Raw genomic sequence first — 19789 nt, 5'->3', positions numbered from 1 at the left:
CTCCCAGCTGTAAGCCAATTTCTTGTGCACCATAAAAGCAAAGTGGCGGATGCTGTTTTAAGCCCCCCTCAGAAGACACCCTGTTGGAGGAGCCCGACTGATGCAGGAAGCACGTAGCTGAGTGCCAGCAAGATGGTGCACCACGCATTTGACCTTCTGCTGAGCAGAGGGTTTGGAGCATCTAATTGGCATGTTCTTGTAAGGCTTCAGACAGTTTCATGATCTTACAAATAAGGCCTGCTGGTGCCTGAAACACAAAACAAATGCGTTGTGGATCAATCAGGAAAGCGCTCTGTATTCCTCGGGCAGCCCCGTGGTGTGCTGGCATCTGTGTGGGCAGATCTGGCCGCACTGCCCTGCTTCCTATGTGAGCAGGGCAAAAGAAGGGTTAGAGCAGTGCTCCTGGCTCTCCAACAGGTTCCCTTCGAATACTCTTGTCTTGGTTTCCATCTCTATTGAACATCTGTGATGATACAAGACCAGGTAATGTCTCCTTGGGGGGGGGGGGGGGGTGGCATATCTGGGAGAGAGTCTATGCCCTTGTGCTGTCTTCTAGCTCTGGCAGAGGGCACAGGGTTGCCTGCGCCATGAGACCTGCTGGACCCTTTGCAGGCTCGGCTCACCCTGGTCTTGCCTGTCTGAGCGTTCCTTCCTCGGAGGGCCTGCACCTTCTCTCCTGGACTTCTGGAAGGGGTTGGGTTTCTCCTAGTGTAGTCCTGCCTGCTGGGGTGATTGGGCCAAGAGCCCTTCCTGGGGGATTGGGCACGGACCAGGTGTCCCCTTGAGGTCCCTTCCAGATGGATCTGTCTCCGTGCAAGGGGAGAGCAAGACAGTGAATTGCTTGGATATTTTTGTGTGTGTGTCTCCACAGTGATTTGCAGATGTTTCTGACCTTCCCCAGCCAGAGGCAGGGGCAAGTCAGCAACTTGCAACTTGTTCTGGTTTGAGGGCATAGCCTAGCCGTGCTGGGCTGTGCTGCTAGCTCTCTGCCTTGCACAAGCATAGGTAGCTTTGGGTGCAGACCAGCCCTGGTGCATGTGGGGCAAAGGAAATAGAGGTGATTGCAAATGGCTTCGTGGTTTCTTGGTCACTTCTGAGGCATCAGAGCAAACCTGGTGCTGGGGCAATGCTTCTGTAGGTGTTTCTTGGACTCCTTATCAGGATGATGGAAGCAAAGCATGAAGTGGCTTGTCTATGAATGCTAGGCTGTCCTGTGGGCACCCTGCGGAGCCTTGCTGTAGGTGGTGAGTAACGTTTTCCTTCAGGGGAAAGGGGATCCTGTGAAGGGACTTGGAGAAGGATGCAGAGAGGGGAGTATTTGCAGCTGGAGGCTGGTGGGATCTGAGTGGGGCCTGTTCGCCCAAGGAAAGGCAGCTGCAGTGATGGGCATGTGAGAAAGTGGGAGCCTGGAAGAGTTGGGTGGAGCAGTGTTATGGTTGATGTCTTTGGGCCAGGGAGGTACCGTGGTGAGCAGGTGATGGCCAGAATGGGTGTATAGTTGCTGTGGAGGCATCTGCAGAGAGAACTGGGAAATTGGCTTGTGCTAGGCTGAATTGGAAGTGACAGTTAGGTCTCCATGAGGAGATGTTAGACTGATACTGCTACAACTTAATTTGCACAGCCACCAAAAAGTTGTGAGTATCACAGAATGTTCGTGGTTGGAAGAGACCTCTGTGGGTCATCTGGTCCAACCCTCCTGCCGAAGCAGGGTCACCTACAGCAGGCTGCACAGGACCTTGCAGGGTCTCCTTAATGTTTGGCAGGTGCTTGCCTGTAGAGCAGAGGTCTGGAGCTGAGTCCTGGCTGGACTGATCAAAGTCCAGAGTTGCTTTACTGTCCATGGTGAATGCTACTGCTGCAATGATTTTACCCTGCTCTTGAGACGGGCAAGGAGGTGAAACACCATCTGTGAGGGACCAAAGCCCTGGTGTGCTGCACGTGTTGTGAGAGGTGGGGATGTTTGGGTTGTGGACAGGGCTGGATGCCCAAAGAAGAGATATTTGAGGGAAGCAGACCACTGGGTCTTGTTCCTTATTATATTTCCTTTGGGACCTTTGGACCCTCTGATGGGAGGGAAGAAAAAACAAACAGCAACTCTACCACAGTAAAATCCTAATTTGCCAAATCATCTTGTCCAAGACTGTCTGCACTCTGCGTGTAGGCCTTCACGTTTTGTGGGGCTGCTCCAGGCACCCTCCCTCAGTGGTGGTCTCTCTCTCCTATCCACAGCCACCTGGAGCCATTTGCAGCTTGTTCTCTGCTCTGGGATGAGCAAGGCATTGATGCTCTGGATCTGTCTTCTGACTTTGCAGAATTTATTCAGCGAATGGGTATTTCAGACCTTCCCCAGAGTTGGCTGTATCGATCTGCAAGTGTGGGAGAAGCTGGCAGTCACTTTTATGGGCCACTTGTATTTTTAGCTCCGGATCTGCAGCTGTAGGGCTCTCACCCCACCGTGCTGACAGCTGTGGTTGCCCTCCTTGGGGATGCCTGGAAGAGAGCCGAGCAAGGTGCTCTAACCTGATAGTTTAAGGGATAATGTGATGAATCTTTTCTGCTTTTCCTTCTGAAGCTCCTTCTACCTGTGCTTTAGTTACTGTGTTCTTGCCAGTGGAAAATAACTGGTATATACCTATTCTTAAGTTCCTGAGGAGTCTTAACCTTATTTCTAGGCTGGAAATACCGTACTCCATAGGGCAGAAATTGAGGGCTGCAGTAATTCCAGCATTGCACTGTAGCCTCTGGGGAGCAGTTGAGTGCTTCCCTGGGACAGATGCTTTGTTGGCATCTCCTTGTTTTTGCTGCCAGATACATGACGCATGGTGGCTTCTCTGCCCTGAGTCTGGGGACAGGGCTAAGAGGAGGGAGGAAAGTGGGGAGGAGTGATGCCCTTCAGCAGAGGAGGTTTAGTTGGGAAGTTTGTGCATTGCACCTTGCCCTGGGAACGAACTTTCTCCTCCTTCAGCCTGATGATAGCTCAGCCTGCTGCATGCTCTTGCTGTTTGTGCCTTTCCAGGTGGAGAAGGTGCAGGGGGCAGAGGAGGGGATGGCCCCTTCTTGCATCCCTCTTCCCCATCAGTGGAATTCAAAGCCGGGGTGGGAGTCACTCTTGCAGAGGTGAGTGGAGAGCCCTAATTGCCCCTCTTCCCAAGGCTCCTGTATGTGTTAACGACCTGTAATGGGATGGGTTGTGTTAGCCTATTAAGCCCCAGTGGGGTTCCTTGTCGACTTAAAAGTGTGAGGAATTTCACTCAACCATGTTAAAACATTTCCACCCCCTTTAATAGCTTCATGCATTGATTTAACCCTATGGCAGCCGGGGTTGGTTGCTGGGAAAAGCCATCTGGCTCTCCCCAGCCTCCTGTCCTGCAGCTACTTGGGCCAGCGTTTGCATTTCTGGGGGATCTTATTAGCGGGAGGGCTGCTCTAGCTCTTGCCTTTCCAGTCCTCCCCATCGCTGGCTTGACAGAGCCGGTGTGGGAAGCGATTTTCCTTCCATTGCATCGAGCGTCCGTCGCAGCTTTGCTCCTTTTAATGAGAGTGATTTTTTTTATTTTTTTTTTTCTTTTTGCCCTGGCTTGTATCAGCTGCAGCCCACCTGTGCTGCCAATTACGCCGGTGGATTTGGTGTGACCTGCGGAGCTGGGATCAGGGTGTCCGAGGTTTAAGTGTTTCTGAGCTGCAAGGTGTGAAAAATCTCACCAGTGTTGAAACACAGAGGGGTTGGGTGAGCAGCTTTCTGTGTTATGAAAGACCTAAGGACATGCTGGTATCAGGTGCTGTTGATCTCTGGGGAATTCAGAGAATCAAGGGCTTGCTAATTGCAGGCGTGTTGCCAGCATGTTGGGAAAGAAATTCTCCTTAATCACAGGCTGTGTGCCCTAATTTTTTTTTGTTGTTGTTATTGAATTAGTTAAATGTGTATTGTAACACCTCGGTGCCTGGGTAGTCTGGGAGGGTTGTGTGTGCGGACCTGAAGTGCGTGCCTGTATGCAAACACACTGACAGGGCTCTGCGGGAGCGAGGGTGGCAGTTCTGCATAAGCACGATGCATCTGTCACACGTTTCCCATTTCTGGAGAAGCTGGCATGCGGGCCAGCGTGTGCCTTGCTCATGCTGATCCAGGCACCGTCCAAGATGAGCTTTCTGCAGTGTCCCTCCATATAGCCGCGACTCCCCTAGGGCTGGTGGCTGATGCTCAAATTTGTTCCTGCCTCCTTGTAATAACTGTTATTGTTATTGTCATGGTTTCAGGTTTTGCAGGGCAGGTTTGAAGGAGAATATTGGCAGGACCGGTGTTATCCTGTGTCCTTCGAGGCCCCAGGTGACAGGCAGTGCCGGGAGTGTGGAAACAGGGTAGCTGGGTGATTGCAACACCCATGAGCCCTGTCCCAGGGCTCGGTGCCTTTGCTGATGTTGCTGCACCAACGAGCACCCCCTGAGTGCAAGTGTACTGACATCTGAGGCATGCATTTGAAGTTTTGACTGGTGTGAGATGCTCTGCTGGGGCCCAGCACCTTGAGGGCTAGGAGAAGACACAGAGTTTTGGAGCCTGGGTGCGCACTGCAGTGACTCGGTGGACGCTGTGGTCCTGCCGTGGTGCTGAGCAGGAGGCACAGCCTGTGGGCAGAGCTATGTCTGGCAGCATGGCTGTGGGTAGGATGACTGGCAGCAATAACTGCTCGTGTCAATTCTTGTTTTGTAGATGTTTCTGGTGTGGGGAGCAGCTTGTGTTGTCACTAGCAAGCAGTGCTCAAAAGGCTGCGCATTGGTGAGTTTTGGGGCAGAAGCTGTGCTGGCTCTTGCCCTGCGTGCAGGTCAGCTGTCTCCTTGGTGTGTCATTCAAAAGTGCTATACTCTGTACTAATACCTTTGCAATTAGGTGTGAGGAAGAGGGCTCCACATTTTCAAGGTGGGGCAGTTGGAGGGAGAGCTGTAAATGAACGAAGAGGTTCTTGTAGGCTCTATCCTCAAAGCAGAGGGGTCTGGAATTGCTGCACTTTGAAGAAATGTGAAGATGCTGAAATGAAGGCTAGCTTCTATTTCAAAGGCTTAGGCCTTCTCTGGACAGCCTGGCACAGCCTGGCCTGGGTCTGTTCCTTCTTGGCAAGGATATTCTTGTAAATGGAAATGCTGGCCTGGGTGACCTTCTGTGTCTGGCTGCTGGAGGAAATGTGCTGAGCCGAAACAAGCGTTTCCAGAGCTGAGCTCTCAGGCTTAGGGTCTGTTGATCTCCCTGCTGAGACGTTGGGGTTGGCAGCCGGGCTGCAGTCCTTCTTGAGTGCCTGGGCTTGCTCCCGACCCAGGCCCATCAGACCGTTTTCGATATGAGCTTGCTTCTGACTCTGAAGGTCAAATGGCTTGCAGCAGGGTGACAAAGGATCCCTTGATCTGAAAGCAAGATTGTTCTTGTGCCTCACCCCAGGAGGGGTCTTGTGGGCCGAGATGTGTGCTGGCTGAAAGGAATGCTTAAAATGTTCTTTCTTTGCTCCTGTCAAAAGCCCTTGCAAATGTGTATCAAATATCTGCCCCAGTGCTTTCCTGCTGCATGCTTCAGGCTGGCTTATTCCCTGACTTGATCAGTACGGCCAAATGTCCTGGGGTCCTGTCCCTGACAGTGGACAGAAGTGGACACGCAAGGAAAGGCACAAGAACAGGGTGAGCGTGCACTGGTGTAGCTCCAGCCTTTGACAGCCTGTGGGTCAAATGTCTTCAGCCAGAAGTAAAGAGATTTATTTTTTCTCTGCTGTGAATTTGTCCAACTGCACAGATTCAAGAAAGCAAGTCTTGACCACCCGCAGCATCCTCCTGTCACTAATCTCACTGCTTGCTATACCTTTTGTGAAGAGCTGGCCATTTGTGAATTAGGGACCTGCTGCCCACTGGCTTTTTCTGCCTCCTGCTGTGGGGACTTGGGTTCTCTCAAGGGCTGAGTGTGACACTCATGCCTCGCACTTCAGCAGTGCAAAGCCTGTGCTTGTGTATCTCCAGTCCTGCAGCTGCAAGGTATCCTCCAGCAAGACTCTGTGCTATGAGGCATCTTGCATGATGCTGTGCACCCCAGCCTCACACTTCATCCCTTCTCTGCCCGGCCATGCCTCATCAGGTGTCTCCAGGCAGGTGTTTCATGCTGTGCCACAGACAACTGGTTGCACATCTCCAGTGCTGCTGTGTGATGGCTGAAAGATCAGCTTGTTTCTGCAGGAAGGCAGTGGCTGCAGCCGAGTGTAGGTTGCTTCTGTGGTCTCATGTGCATGTGCCAGGCAGTTGTGCTGCAGCCATGAGGCACATCTCAGCCACATCTCACTGAGATTTTTCCCGGCTCTTTCTCGGAGCTTTGTTCAGTTATGTTTTGGCAATAAAGCGCTGAGGGCTCTCATACTGGGAAAATAAAATGTCAACATCTCAGCCTGAAAAATACCTCATAAATTTCTCTATACAACTCTAAATTAAAACAAAAGCCGCAAAAACGGCAGCACCCATTCTGGTGAACCTTTGGCAGTGCCCTTTTGATCACCAGGAAGAAGTATTGGGGTGACCTCTGCATTGCAGAAATTTGTGCTGGGGCTGGAGGGAGGCTATGATCACTAGATTGATCATCTAGTCTTAATCCATTGGTGATGGGGTGTTCATTACTGCCTTCATGTGTTAACATGACACACCAAGGGGATCTGTCATACCCTTAACTTCCTGCAAGCTGTCCTGGTGGTGACTATCATTCCTGTCACATAAGCTGTAAACTGAACGCAGCGCACAGGTCCCTGGGAGACAATGAGGCTACTTGTGCATGTCAAGGGGCTTGCCAGTTGGAGCAGCATGGCCCGCGTGGCATTTGTAGCCTGATTTGCGAGCATCCTGCTCTGGTCCTACTCCAACTGTGGCTTTCTACCTTCTGCTTGCCCTTGAGCTGCAGAGCATGGCTCTTGGCCCAAGCAGGGATGTGTGAGGATGTTTGCAGAGCAGGGATGAGCTGCCTTGAGGAAATGCAGCAGGAAAGATGCTGGGAGCTCCCAGCTTCACCATGTGCCTGTTGTTGTTTGCTGGGAGTGGTTCTCAGGCAGATGGGAGCATTTTGGGGTCTTGCTACCCAGCTGCTCTAAGGCCTGTACTACTGAGCTGCAGGCAGAAAGCTGTTTGCAGCCTCTTGCTACCTGTGCAGGTCATGGCAGACTTGCTCAGTGCTTTTGGGTTAGGATAACCCTCACCCAGGTCTAGCCTGCAGATGTGGTGGGTTGCAGCCCTGGTAGCAGTTTGCCTACATGTCTGGTTAACCAAAAGCTGAGTGGTTGTAGCTTTTTCCTTAGAAAAAAGCAAGTACCTGCTGGCTCATGCTCCCCCGGGTGAGGCAGGGTCTGAGCAGCCAGACTGCAGCCGGTGAAAATCATGTTCCCTGCATGCTATTAAGTCTCGCACATTGCTATTACAGCTGGCTGTGAAGTGCTTGGGGGATTTCTCTGCTTTCTCCATGCAAGTGTAATACAAAATCTAATCTACTTAAGATGCAGGTCCGCATCTACTCCCTCCACCCTGCAACTCTGGGTCATGAATGGTCACTTAAAAATCACAGCACTCTGTTTGCCTTGAACTGAAGGAGGCTGCATGACCTGCAGCCTCTGACCAAGAGATGCTGTACAGGTGGGCAAGGGAGGAGGATAAAAACCTAAATTTTCTCCTGTTTCTTGTACTGTTCTTTGAAATGCTCAGAGCTATTTAGGGAGTGGATTGTTAGGAGACTGGCAAGAATGGGAAGATGAGGGTGAAATGTCACTTGTTGCTGATCCAGAGTAACTGAGGAGCTTGTGTGGGGCTGCCCAGTCGTTCCTGCTGGTGGAGGATGAAGAGCGTGGGCTGTCAGCAAGCCCGACTGTGCCCTCCTCCCTGAATCTGCTGGCCCAAGCACTCTTCCCTGGGGCACAGGCATGGCTAAGCTCACCTCGTGCTACCTGCTGCCTTGCCTGGGAGAACAGGAAAGGAACGACACAGACTGCAAAGGATCTGTTTCATGTGCCTCGCTCTGCTCCTCTTAAACAGATCATGCAGCTGATCAGCAGTGCTGGCAGGTTCCCCATGCCCAGGAGCAAGAGCATTGTGGCAATGCAGAGTAGGGGAGGTCAGGAGGGGGACTGGGAGGTCAGGGCTCAAATCCAGCCAGGGCCAGTGTCACCCTGGGCTCTCCCAGGTGATTTGCAGGAGGATGTTGCTGTGGTGTGGGCAGAGGATCTGTGATCCCTTTAACAGGACTGTTTCAGAGACATTTAAGGATTAGATCTCTGGCCCTAGACGCAGTTCTTGGTGCCCTGTTATGCCCAGGTTGGGCTGAGGGCAACCTGGCAAAAGGTTACCTTGTGGCAGAGCATGAAGCAGGTTTCTTTGAAACGCTGCGGAAGGAAGGAAGGAAGGAAGGAAGGAAGGAAGGAAATCTCCCCTACTGTTTGTTTCCAAATCCTCTTCTAATCAGATGGATTAGACTGATTGTCAGCAAGGCAGCACTGTGACTGTCCAGATGGTAACTTTAACTTTTTTGTCTTAAGTGATGGAAAGTACTGGCAAAAAGTCCGTTTGCAGGAAATGAATTAAAAAAACTATTGCCTGATATTTTTTTTTTTTTTTCTGGTTGGTTGTCATCTGGCCTATGGCAGTACAAGAGCTTAGTCTATCAGAACCTCAGGTGGAACAAGTTCCTGTTTTGGTGCTCAGATGCATAAGGACACCTTGTCCTGTTGTTAAAGCCAGAGTGTGTGTAGGTCACCTGTGTCTGTGCCGCATCAGAGAAGCAGTGGAAGTCTGAAGGCCACTTTGGCGAAGAGGCTTCGTTCTTTCCTGGTCTTGCTTTCACTGTGAGGATCTGAGCCTTCAGGACAGCATTCCTTGACTTTTAAGGGCCACCTCGCCTCTTTCAACAAACATCCGTGGGCTGTTTTGTGAAGTGTTGCAACATTTCTCTGCTTACAAACGTGCTCTCTCCAATAGCTGCTGGTGTGCACAAGTGCTACTGCGTGGGTGTGAGGTTTTGCCTTCACAGCTGCGCTTGGGCTGTTCTGTGCTGCCTTCAATGTCTTGGGATGAGAAGTGCTGGTCTGGGGAGCTCCACGCTGCTGCAAGGGGCTAGGAAGGGAGAGCAGCACCTGGAAACCATCCCCTCCTAGCATGGGTTGCATTTCTCTCTTCTTGTCTCAGTCAGTAATGCCTGACTGAGCTCATCATGCCTGGGAGAAGTTTGTCCCTGCCTTGCTAACTTTGAGTCCTTCTGATATGCTTCCACATGTATTTATTTCTGTGCTTTCTCCCGAGCTGTCACCAGCTTGGAGCACAAACCTTTTCAGGATTGAATGGTCTTATGTTACCGATTGGAAATACATGCCGGGGAAAAAGATTTTCCTGAGGGATGATGATGACCTTGTTGTGTTTAAGGTCAATGAAACGTCAAGCTGCCTCTTCTGGGCTGCCTGTGGCTCGCTCTGTGTGTGTGAAGCTGAAGCCTTTATTTCAGGGAAGGATCTCTTGGTGGATGATATCTTCTAGTGTACCTGCAACCACCAGCCTTCTGTGATGTTTATTCAACCTGGGAGATGAATCCTTCCCTGATTCAGGCATCTTTATACTAGGGATATTTCTCTAGTAGAGGAAGCTGTGAAGAGAAGGGAAAGTGCTGTTTTCTGCCCTTCGCCCCAAACTCAGTCCCTTGGTGTTAAAGCATTCAGAAGTCTCTCTAACACCTTGGATGTGCTCATGCTGAAGGTTGCATGCAATGGCACAGGGGGTCCATGCTTGCCCTCAGCCACTCCTGGAAGCCAGGCTGTGCCAGGGTCCACCTTCAGACTGATATCCCATTTGCCCTCTGAGCTGTGCCACTGGCCAGCAGATTCCAAAGCTGATGACCCATCAGGGTGCATTGCAGGAGCTTCTCTTGGCACTTGCTCCCATGCACTTGGCTGCGAGCCCTGTGGTGTCTGCCATCTCTGCTTGGAGGGGGCAGGCGTGCTGAGGGTTTGATCTTGCCAGCTGCTGGCAATAGCTCATTTTAATTTCCGTAATGGACCAGGTTCCTGTGGAGATGGTCCAGAGAGAGATAAATCACAAGGCTTGCAGAAGAGGGGTGGGGGCACCAGGTGAAGGAAGAGCCCATCTAGTTCCCATCCAGTTTCTTCCTCTGTCTCTTGTCTTTGCCAGGGCAGACCTGCTTCCTGCAGTCCTGGATGCTCTCCAGTTATGCTTATAGTTTACCAGGCTGGAGATGGTATAAATCACACTTGGAAGATGCTGAACCAGAGAGTTTCCTGACCCTGATGGGAGTGGAGGTGGGGTGGGGGAAGAAGGGCTGAAGAGGGGAGGGAGCTGAGGCTTGGGTGAGTGGGACATGATTTCTGCATAAGGGTGAATATTAAGCAAGCAGGAGCCAGGTTCAGCATGCAGTGAAGCTGTTTGAAAGGAAAGTTGTGTATTGCTGTAGCGTGTCACTGCTGCTTCCCATTGCTCTTTCCCCACCTGTCCCAAATGCTCAGCATTTGGCACAGTGGCTGCAGGAGCTGCCTTGGAGGTGGGTGGTGGTTCCAGAACTGTGCGTGCCACCATCCGGCAGATGAAAACAGTGCTGCTGGAGGATAGTCCCCGATGCAGCTTACCCTGTGTCCAGACTGACCAGACCTCTGCTGCTTCCCTGTTTGAGGCTAAAGCTATATATACATGCTGTCTGTTTTTTATCACATGGGCTATGTGTAGCATCTCTTCTGGGTCTTCTCTTCAGGACTTTTCTGGGAAAAGGGACCTAGAATATGCTGCCAAAATAAAGTTTTCCTTTGAAGTCTTCCTGCTTAGCTGCTTTTTTTCCTCAATGTCTGTTAATGCTGCCTTCTCTACTCAACTTTCAGCACTGTGAAGCATAGAGACTTTCTGCAGTCAGCTGGTGAAATGTGGTCCCTGAACATCTTTTTGAAGATCCTCTAGGTGAGGAGCAGCTGTGAGACACCAGGGTTGGGACGGTGAGTGGCCTGGGGACCACATGCGTATCCAGTTACCTCCTGGGAGGCTCCAATCAGCCATAGTAGCAGAGTGGAAGCAGCCAACGCTTAGCAGCAGAGAAGAGCTTGCTTGTGCTCATGCAATGGCAAAAAAGACCTCAAAGCTTAAAAAAAATACTTTTCCAACTCTTCTTTTTCTCAGACTGACCAATAGGGTGCTGTTGCCAAGGAGAGGAGGCAGTCTGGAGGATGGCAGCACAAAACTCATGCGAGTCAACAGGCAGATTGGAATTGAACTCTGCCTCTGGTGCTCCAGCATTGCCCAGTTCAATCCGTGCTTGGCTGTAAGCTCTAGGAAGAAACTTAGGCTGTGCAGATGACCCTGGGCCTTTGATGTCCTGACCTGAGTACAAGCCCATGTGTGTCCCTGGCTACAGGTCCTTCAAGAGCAATTAAGTGGCTCAGTTTGGTTTGTAGCATTATTGGCAGCTCTTCTGCCCCTTGTCCCTGTGCTGCAGTCTTTCCTGTTTGCTTAGAGCTGGTGGAGACCAGAACGAGCCTCACAGCTTGTAATAAGCATGGATAATACGGATCAGAAGTGCTCTGGGAAATGATGTTTTCCTTCAATTATCTGTGCTTGTTACTTGTGGCAGGGGGAGGAAGTGCCCTTGAAGGTGAAGGCTGGGTAGAGTTCATGCAAAACTGAAAAAGCCTTTTCTTGGCTGGTGCTTCAAGTCCGATTCCCTCCCTCCCTTCTCACACTGACATTTCTTTGCACTGATGCCTGAAAGCCATGCTTGTGCAAAGATATTTGAACTGGGTCGCTCCAACCTCCACCAGTCCTGCAGAAATGGTTGCAAATTAATGCATCGGACAGTGAGAGATAAGGTGCCTGCGGCATGGTCTACAGCTCTGTGGCCTGCAGCTAGTTGTCTTCCTCTTTCTGGACCAGTTGGGTGGAGGTTTTTTTTCTTTTTGATGATGTTACCTGCCCCCTCCCCCCTGCTGTGTCTGCGTAGGCTGTAAATCTTTCCAGGCAGGGCCTTTTGCTGGGCATGCCTCAGAGGCAGGAGCGTGAATGGATGGATGGTAGGGACGAGATGGCTTGGCACTGCACTGGCTGATGCAGCGAGCCTGGGAGGCTGCTGTTGACTGATGGCATCGCAAGTATGGACAGGTCTGGAGAGCAAAAAGATTTTTTGCTGGTTCTAGTTGCCCTCAGGAGAAGGTGATGGGAAGGCCGTGATGAAGCAGTGAAGGACTCTCATGGGGTAAGAAATCCCTGAGGCAGGATTCTTGCTGGGAGGTTGTCGGCAGTTTTGTATCCCCAGAATACCTTGCACAGTTGCATTTTTAGGTCAATGATTCAGTACCTGGGGAAACTGAAGTAGAAAGTAGAAAGACTTCCAAATGACAGGTTATGGGAGATGTGAAGTGGCCCTGGATGATTGCATCGGGGAAAGAACCAGGAAAGGAAGAAATTCAGGAAGCAAAATGCAACAGTGAGGGGTGTAAGATGGAGGAGAATACAATGGTGCTCTATATGGATTTCTGGGGGGACAGGTAAGTGTGGTCAAGCCCTTAAAAACTTGTCATGTATGCAAGGAAGCCTGTTGGATGCCAGAGAGGAGTGTGAAGGGGTGGACCCTTTTGAATACAACAGGATAAATCTTTAAGTTATGATGTGGAGGTGTCTGAACTGTATGATCTCAGCCCTTCCAGCTGGTGATTGAAGGAGGGAGAAAGGCTTTTTCACAGTACTGCCAGGGAGAAGAAAATACAAGGGAGACAATAGGTCTATTAAATAGAATTGGTTTCTCACCAATTTCTTTTCCTTTTACAAATGACTGAGATCCTCACCATCTCTTTATATGTGTCTTTAGCAAGATTAAAAAAGCCCAAAGAGGTGTGGAGGAGACTGGGAACAAAAGACGACTTTACAGAAATTGCTATTAAGGAAAGCTTGAGGGTACTCTGCAAGCATCTCAAATGCTTAGCTAACCTCAGTAAATGCTCTTCAGGGCATTAGGGGAATGAGTGATTTGAATGTAAATAACTTGTCCCCCTTTACTTTTTTTTACTTTTTTTTTTTTTTTAAAAAAAAAAAGAGGGAGCTTGGTGCCAGGGCTGTTGCCAGTGCAGGGTGGGTACCAGCCTGAGGGACAAGATGGGCTCCCAGTAGGTAGATGCTGTCCCTGCGGGAAGAGGTGTGATGTCTCCGCTCTCTCGGCTTGCAATTTGACTCTCCAGGATGCAGCTCTGCAATGGGATTACAGCCCCAGACTGGCAGTGGCTGGCCTGCGCCGTTTATTACTCAGCTCAAGCTGGCATCCTGGGCAGCCTTGCCTTAAAGGTGAAGGGAACACTGTAATTGGAGGGAGGAGCGGAGAGCAGCTTTCAGTGTTGCAGCTGGGTTTTAGAGCAGTGTTTGATGCAAAGCTTCCCTGGTGAAAATGGTTTCAGTATGGAAGCAGGAATGAAAGGACAGTGAGAATTCAAAGTGTTGGAGAAGCACATGGGATGCCTGTTCTGACCTTTTAAGGCTGCTGGTCTGTCCTAACTGATCCTCTTCCTGATCCAGTGAGGATAGCTGACTGGCATTTTAAAAACAACGTAATCTGCTTTTGCTTTTCCAAATGACCATTGGCCTGGCTGTCTTTAGTGAGAACACGGGCTGTCTCCTTTGGAGAGTCTTGCATGTGAAATGGAGAGCTAAAGGAAGATGCAGAGAGACATGTCGGGGTGGGCTGTCAGTAGATGCCCTTGGTGTTGCTACATGGCTTCTCTTCTGTTCATCCTTGTGTCTGGTCTGGAGGAAGGGGTACCAGGACGTCTCCACTGCTCATCTGCCCTCCTCTGTCACAGCTTGATGCTTAAGGGTGGAATGGTTTGCCATTGGAGCCGAGACCTGAGCATAATACTTCCCACCCCAGGCTAGTTTGTTTGCCCTCTGACAGTGACCCACAAGCTGAATTGTCTCCTTTGCCTTCACTGTGTGGGATCTGAGCAGCCCCAGATGGGAGGGGGGTGGGGGGTGTCCCACTGCCAGCAGATATCTTCTCTCTGCACTCATAATATTGCAGAGGGCAATTAAGTCTTCTCCTGACTGTCTCTTGGCTTAGTCGAACCAATTGAGCACTCAAGCCTGTGGCTGCACAGCAGGTTTTGCAGTTCCCGACTCATTCTCCTAATTCTTCTTGGAAGCTGTTCCACTTCCACAACCTTTTTTTTTTTTGTTGTTGTTTTTTTTTGTTTTTTTGCGAGTGCGGGCACCAGCACTGGAGGCAGCAGCCAGGAATAGTCTCGCTGTGCTCTAGCAAGAGCTAATACTGAGCTCATGCTGTTCAGGATGCTCCCTGCAGTATGCAGGGTATTTTTTCCCCGTAGTTATACCACTGCCCTTGAACAGCCTGACTTGTGTGTAGAAGCCACGGAGGAGATTTGGAACTGCATTTTAGGATATATGAGGCTCATGTAGACCAACAAGTGGGTTGCAGTTTCTGGCTGTGGTGGCATACACGGTGCTCAGACTGGGAGAGGAGCTTCAGCGGAGGGGACACGGCAAGGGGAGCCAGTTGCCCTTGTGACACTGGTTTTGCAACTGATGCAGCGGAGCAGGGATTTGCTTATGCTGTGGCCTTGTGTCTGAGGGTAGGGATGAAATAGTGATGATTACTTGGGAGGATCGGTTTTCCGCTGAGCAAGTAGGTGGAAAGTCAGGCAACAAAATTAGCTGAATACACAAACAGTCTGGGCTGGAAGAGGTTCTCTCTCTGGGGAGAGATCAAAACATGTGGTGTCTTACGTAGTGGTGATGGCCTGTGTGCTCTTGCCGTGCCTTGGCGCTTTGAGCTGACAGTTGTTGAGCTGTTGGCTTTGTGCTCTGTCCTCATTGCTCCCAGCTCTTTTCCGGTGACCAGCTGGGGTAGAATATCTTGTGACACATGCTCAGTCCTTTTTGCTGTTCTTCTCCCACAGATGGTTGGGTGCTCTGTCCCAAGCCCTTTCTTCCTGGGACACTTGAGCTCAGTTTCGCATCTGGCCTGGGTCCGTGCGCAACTCTCGGGATGTGAACAGTGACGTGGGACAGGCAGGGCTCTGCAAGCCCTGTGTCCACTGGTTTGTCCCAACCAAATGGTGACAGCAGGGTTTGTACCTGTGAGCATCACGTGAGATGTCAGAAATAGCTTTGATTGCGCTCAGACGATCTCCCTGAGCTTCTGGGTGCTAATGTCCGCATGTCAGGTCCTGAGTGTGAAGCAACCAGCATCACTCTCAGCCTCTTCCTTGACACACAGGATCACAGAGGGGATGGGATAGGTGCAGCAGAGCATAGCAATAAAAGTTTGCACGTCCTCAGTTGTTTGGTTCCTGGCAATGTAGAAGTCAACAGGATGCTGTTGGTCCTGGCAGCAGCCTGGTGTGCAGTGTTTTTCCTTGGCTCACTGTAGCTGTGGTCTCCGTGGGAGGCCATAGCTTACCAGGGGCCTGCAGGCAGTAGCTCAGTTTCCTGTGCAGGTCTGGTAACATCCTACCCGAATTCCGTGAAAAGTGGAAAAAAACCACAAATAATCATTTGTTGCACTTTTTTTCTGCAAATGGATCACTATCTGCTGTTCAGTGTCAAAAGATCTTAGCAGGTGGAAATTCTTTTGCAACAAACTTGTTGCAGGAACTGAAAGCTTCCAGCAAAGCCTCAAGATTATCTTGCTTCTGAGAAGGATGGGAGCTCTTCCCCCAAACCTACCTAACAGGATGTAGATAAACACTTGTCAAGGTCTGGACCTAAAATCCCTTGGTAGGTCAGCATTCATAGTACGTGGCAAAGCAGCAAGAGGCTTGAAGGTGTCTCAAGTGGTATTGCAAATAATCCCTTTAATTCTGCTTTTAATTTATGTCTGCTAATGAGCAGGGAAGGAGTAGCAGAAGTCTTAAATTCAGCTCCTGTAACTTGGAAAAGAGAATGAAACTTAAGGAGCTGCCAAAAAAATAGCAAGGATGTGAAAAGAGTGCAAGGAAACTATAACCTGAGAGGATGAGAAATGAAAACTGCAGGCTACTGCGGGGGGGGGTGGAATTCAGCCCTAAAATGTAAGGACTTTGGACGTTTCCTGTGCTGAAAGCATCAGGCTTCAAGGGTTTTGCAAATGGAGTACAGAGGCCAGGTTTCCTTGTGCAGAGCTCGGTGTGCCCCATGCTGGGTTCCCATCAGCTGCTTGGCTCCAGATGTGCAGTTGTCCTGCTCAGGCAGGAGTGGGGATGGGAGGAGAGCTCTCTGGTGGTCTCGTTCTTTGCTGTGCATCCCTGGGGACTCTTCCTCTGTTCTGGGATTGCTGGTGGCTACTTCTGGGCAGAAGTTAGTGTGGGTCTTCCAGATGCTGGCGGATGGCAACTTGTCTGGTTCTCCAGCTGTTTTTGAATAAAAAGGTCACTCTGACTCTCATACTACTTATTTGGCAGCGTATAGCACAGGGCCAGTAACGTTGTCGCTGCTTTGCCATAGATCTGTGTCACCAGAAAAGCAATAAGGAAGGAGTAGAGGGTGTGGGAGGAACAGATATGGGTTTTCTGTTCACTCTGTCCCGCCCCAAACTCAGTCTGTGAATCCGTTAGGAGGTGCATTGTGGTGGAAATGACGTGCTGCAGAGGACTGGGACCATGTTCTGCAAGGCCCGAAGGTGGCATGTGGCTCTATCAGCGAAAGCCAAAAAATTTGGACTGTGCAAATGGGGCGTCTTTTGCCCTGCCTCCCCCAGACCCACCAAGCAGGGCAGAGCTTTGCAACCTGGAACCTTCAACCAACAATTTGTTCTCTGGCTCCACATGGCCAGTGCTAGACAAGGCAGGTGTTGAGCTGTGTCTCTTTGCTCTTGTGTTCACCCAGAGACCCCTGCATCCTTGGCTAGTAAATTACTAGCCTAAACTTCTCTACAGCAAACTGCAAGGTAAATAAATATTCTCTTTTAGAAACCTCTTTCCCAGTTAAATTGACCCCCTTGGTACTTTCATGCATTTCAAGAAGTCGGAACAGTTCACAATTGAAAACAAGCAGTGTTTAGCTCCTGCTGTGAAGGGAAATAGTCAGGCACCAGAAAGACTGTCATTTTAGCCGTGCTCTTACAAAAGAGGGTGTTACAGTAAACTTGCTTATTTCACTGAAGGAGAATTCAGCAGGCTTGACAGAAACCGGATGAGACAGGCACGGTAAATGGATTTTGCTGGCCGAATAGAAAGCAAAGAAACATGCATGTGTGGTGGTTGGTCAAGAATTGACTGTATCTTGCAGAAACCAGGAATGAATTAGGGACAGCGAATTAGCAAGCACTGAAGCAACATCTGTCTAGCTGTATTCAAGGTCCTGTTCACCGATGGTGTGCCTCCAATGGCAATCTTATGCAGCAAGCAGGGCCACTCTGTTTAGCTGCCTTGCTGCCTTTTAGCTCTGTATGCACGCTGGAAGGGTTAGGAGTGCCTGCCTGGGGTCAGCTCAAGTGATACCACTGAGGTTCAGCAGGCTGTGATGCTGGGTTAGGCCTAAGGCAAGCTGAGGGTCTTGCTCTGGATGTGGTTTGCTAAGAGGCAGTATCTCATGTGCTCGGCACCAGGTGCTGGATGTGGCTGGGAGCCAGTGAGTAGAGCAAGGGAGAGGATGGATGTCTCCTGGTGCCTGATCTGCAGGGGAGGAGTGGTACCCAGCCCAGCTTGGGCAAGTTTCTCCAGTGTTTCAGCACCTTTTAGGGGGTGGATTTAAACTCCCTGGTGAACACTGTGTGGGGATAGCAGCGTTTCATCCCCTGCTGGCACTCAGCATTTGCTCCCTGCTCTTGCTGAAGCACTGACATGGGACCTACACTGCATTGCTGACAGCTGTGTGGAGGGCTGGGGAGACGAAGCGCTGGAGAGGTGTGCTAGTGTCCTCTCATCTGTTACCTCCTCAGCAAAGGCTTGCTGCCAGTAATGCAAGAGCAAGGCTCTTGTCCTGGTGTCCTGAAGGCTTTTGTCTCTCTGAGCAAAACCACTTGTTGCACCATTATAGCTACCAAAAAGGACTGGTGCTGCCTTCCCTCCTGGGCTAGGGGGACTTCTTTTCCTCCTGGGGACACAGAGGGGGGCTCTGAGATTTGGCCTCTGGGGAGGTGACCAGATGGGAGCCCAGGAGAGTGGTGGGCAACACAGTTGAGTGCACTGTGCTCCCTACAACCCGGTGAAGGAGCTTCAGAGCTGTTGGGGGGTCTGCTTAGTACGTGAGCACAGCTGCAGCAAAACAGCCTCTCTGGTGTTATCCTAAGGTAAACCAGCTAGGCAGGGAAAAATCCAAATGCCAGAATGAAATGTCCTCCTTAATCACACCCCAACATGTTCCTCTAGCAGAGATTCTTCTTTCCTAACCGGAATTGACATTGGCCATGTCTAGTGCACAGCAGAGTGCTTTTGTGTTGCAAACCTGACCCAAAGTGTTAGGAAGGTGGGCTTGGATCTTCCACATTGACTGTCCTGCCTCCTCTGTAAGCACCGAGGCAGAAACATGCTCATTAATGGAAAAAAAAGTGCTCTGCCTTTTGGTAGTAGCTCTATTTACTTTCCTAAAGAGAAGTTGTATTCTCCATCAGTATAAATCGGTTGCCAGTGCTGCATCCCTTGGCAGGCTGCTGAACTCCAGCTAGAAATGAAGAGCAGAGGGGCTTGAATAGGGGGGCTGCAGTAACCAAGTGAAAATTGAAGAAAGAGGCAGGGCCTCTCAAGACTTGGGAGGCAGTTTGGGTACAGGTGGCCTGGGGGGTGCTGAAGAAGTGCCTGTTTAACATTAGAGCCGTACGTTCTACCCGGTAACCGGTAGAGTATTTTGATCTGTGGGCTGATAATCCAGAAATGGCTCTTGGGCAGTTGGTTTGCATTTTCTATGCATTTGAAGTCAAAACACCTGGAGTCCCTCTGGATCACTGATCTGCTGTATGAGGTGCAACTTGGCGATGTGCTTGGACTCAAAGCCTTGATTTGCCCCGATCTTGCTTGCCGTGTTGGAAATGGCTGGACCTAGAAGTGTCTTTTTTCTGTAGACAGATGCTGGCTGCATCTGTGTGTAGGTTAGCAACAGATCGGCTCAGCAGCATGGTTGGTGTTAAGGTTAAGGGGAAGTCCCATACTTCAGGATAAGGATGGAAGGGAATCACTTACACTGGTCTCAGTGGCAAGGGTAAACTCAGCGTATTGTCTTTTCCACCAAACTCAATTTTGCGAAGGGATCAGCGGCTCTCCTGTTTCCAGTGTGGCTTGGTGCCATGCAATTCTGTGTGGTCCCACTACTTTTTTCCTCTGGTCTTGTCCTGTGCCAGCCTCCCCCTTGCACCCCAGGTGGCATGGGGGGGTGCCTGGCTTTCCCTTTCCCTGCCTAGGTGCTGTCAGCACCCCCCTGCCTGGCAGCAGGCACCTGGCTGTCCCCTGAATAGAAACGGAGGTTGCTTGCCTGGGGCTCCCAGGGGACCTGGAGGCAGACGATGCCTTGGGGAGCTGGAGAGCTATCGCTTTCCAGCTGCTGTCATGTTGGTACAGACTTGCCATGGAGCCCCAGCTGCTCTGGGACTGGGGAGAGGCTCTCTGTCTTGCTGAAGGGTTTGTTTTCTCTCGGTGGCCTCCTTTGCTGGCCCTGGGTTAAAGCCTGTGACCTGATGAGGTCTGGAGAAGCTGGACACCTTGTGAAGCATGCTCTGGGAAGGGCATCTCTTAGCATCGCGTTGTGGCTGCTCGTTACAGGGTAGCAGCAGGATTTTTATCTGGTGGCAGCGTGCCTGGGCTCAGCAGCCCGGCAGAAGGCTGCCTGGACCCAGAGCTGT

The 19789-nt window shown here is 50.6% G+C and overlaps 1 protein-coding gene across 6 annotated transcripts in view; it reads left to right on the top strand.

The window, feature by feature from the left end:
- CNTFR (ciliary neurotrophic factor receptor) overlaps nucleotides 1–19789 on the top strand; it is a 213335-nt gene that overhangs the window by 15014 nt on the left and 178532 nt on the right. Inside the window, exon 1 of one of the 6 annotated variants that reach the window (XM_075411631.1) lies at nucleotides 10961–10979. The exons of the other annotated variants lie outside the window; for them this stretch is intronic. The gene's annotated coding sequence lies outside the window, so the exon portion shown is untranslated. Of the gene's footprint in view, nucleotides 1–10960; nucleotides 10980–19789 lie in introns of those variants that run through there. 6 annotated transcript variants of the gene reach the window in all.

This window comes from Opisthocomus hoazin, chromosome Z, assembly GCF_030867145.1.
Source record: "Opisthocomus hoazin isolate bOpiHoa1 chromosome Z, bOpiHoa1.hap1, whole genome shotgun sequence".
Taxonomy (NCBI): Eukaryota; Metazoa; Chordata; class Aves; order Opisthocomiformes; family Opisthocomidae; genus Opisthocomus; species Opisthocomus hoazin.
The sequence above is the reverse complement of the archived record's forward strand: the minus strand, read 5'-3'. Positions and strand labels throughout refer to the sequence as shown.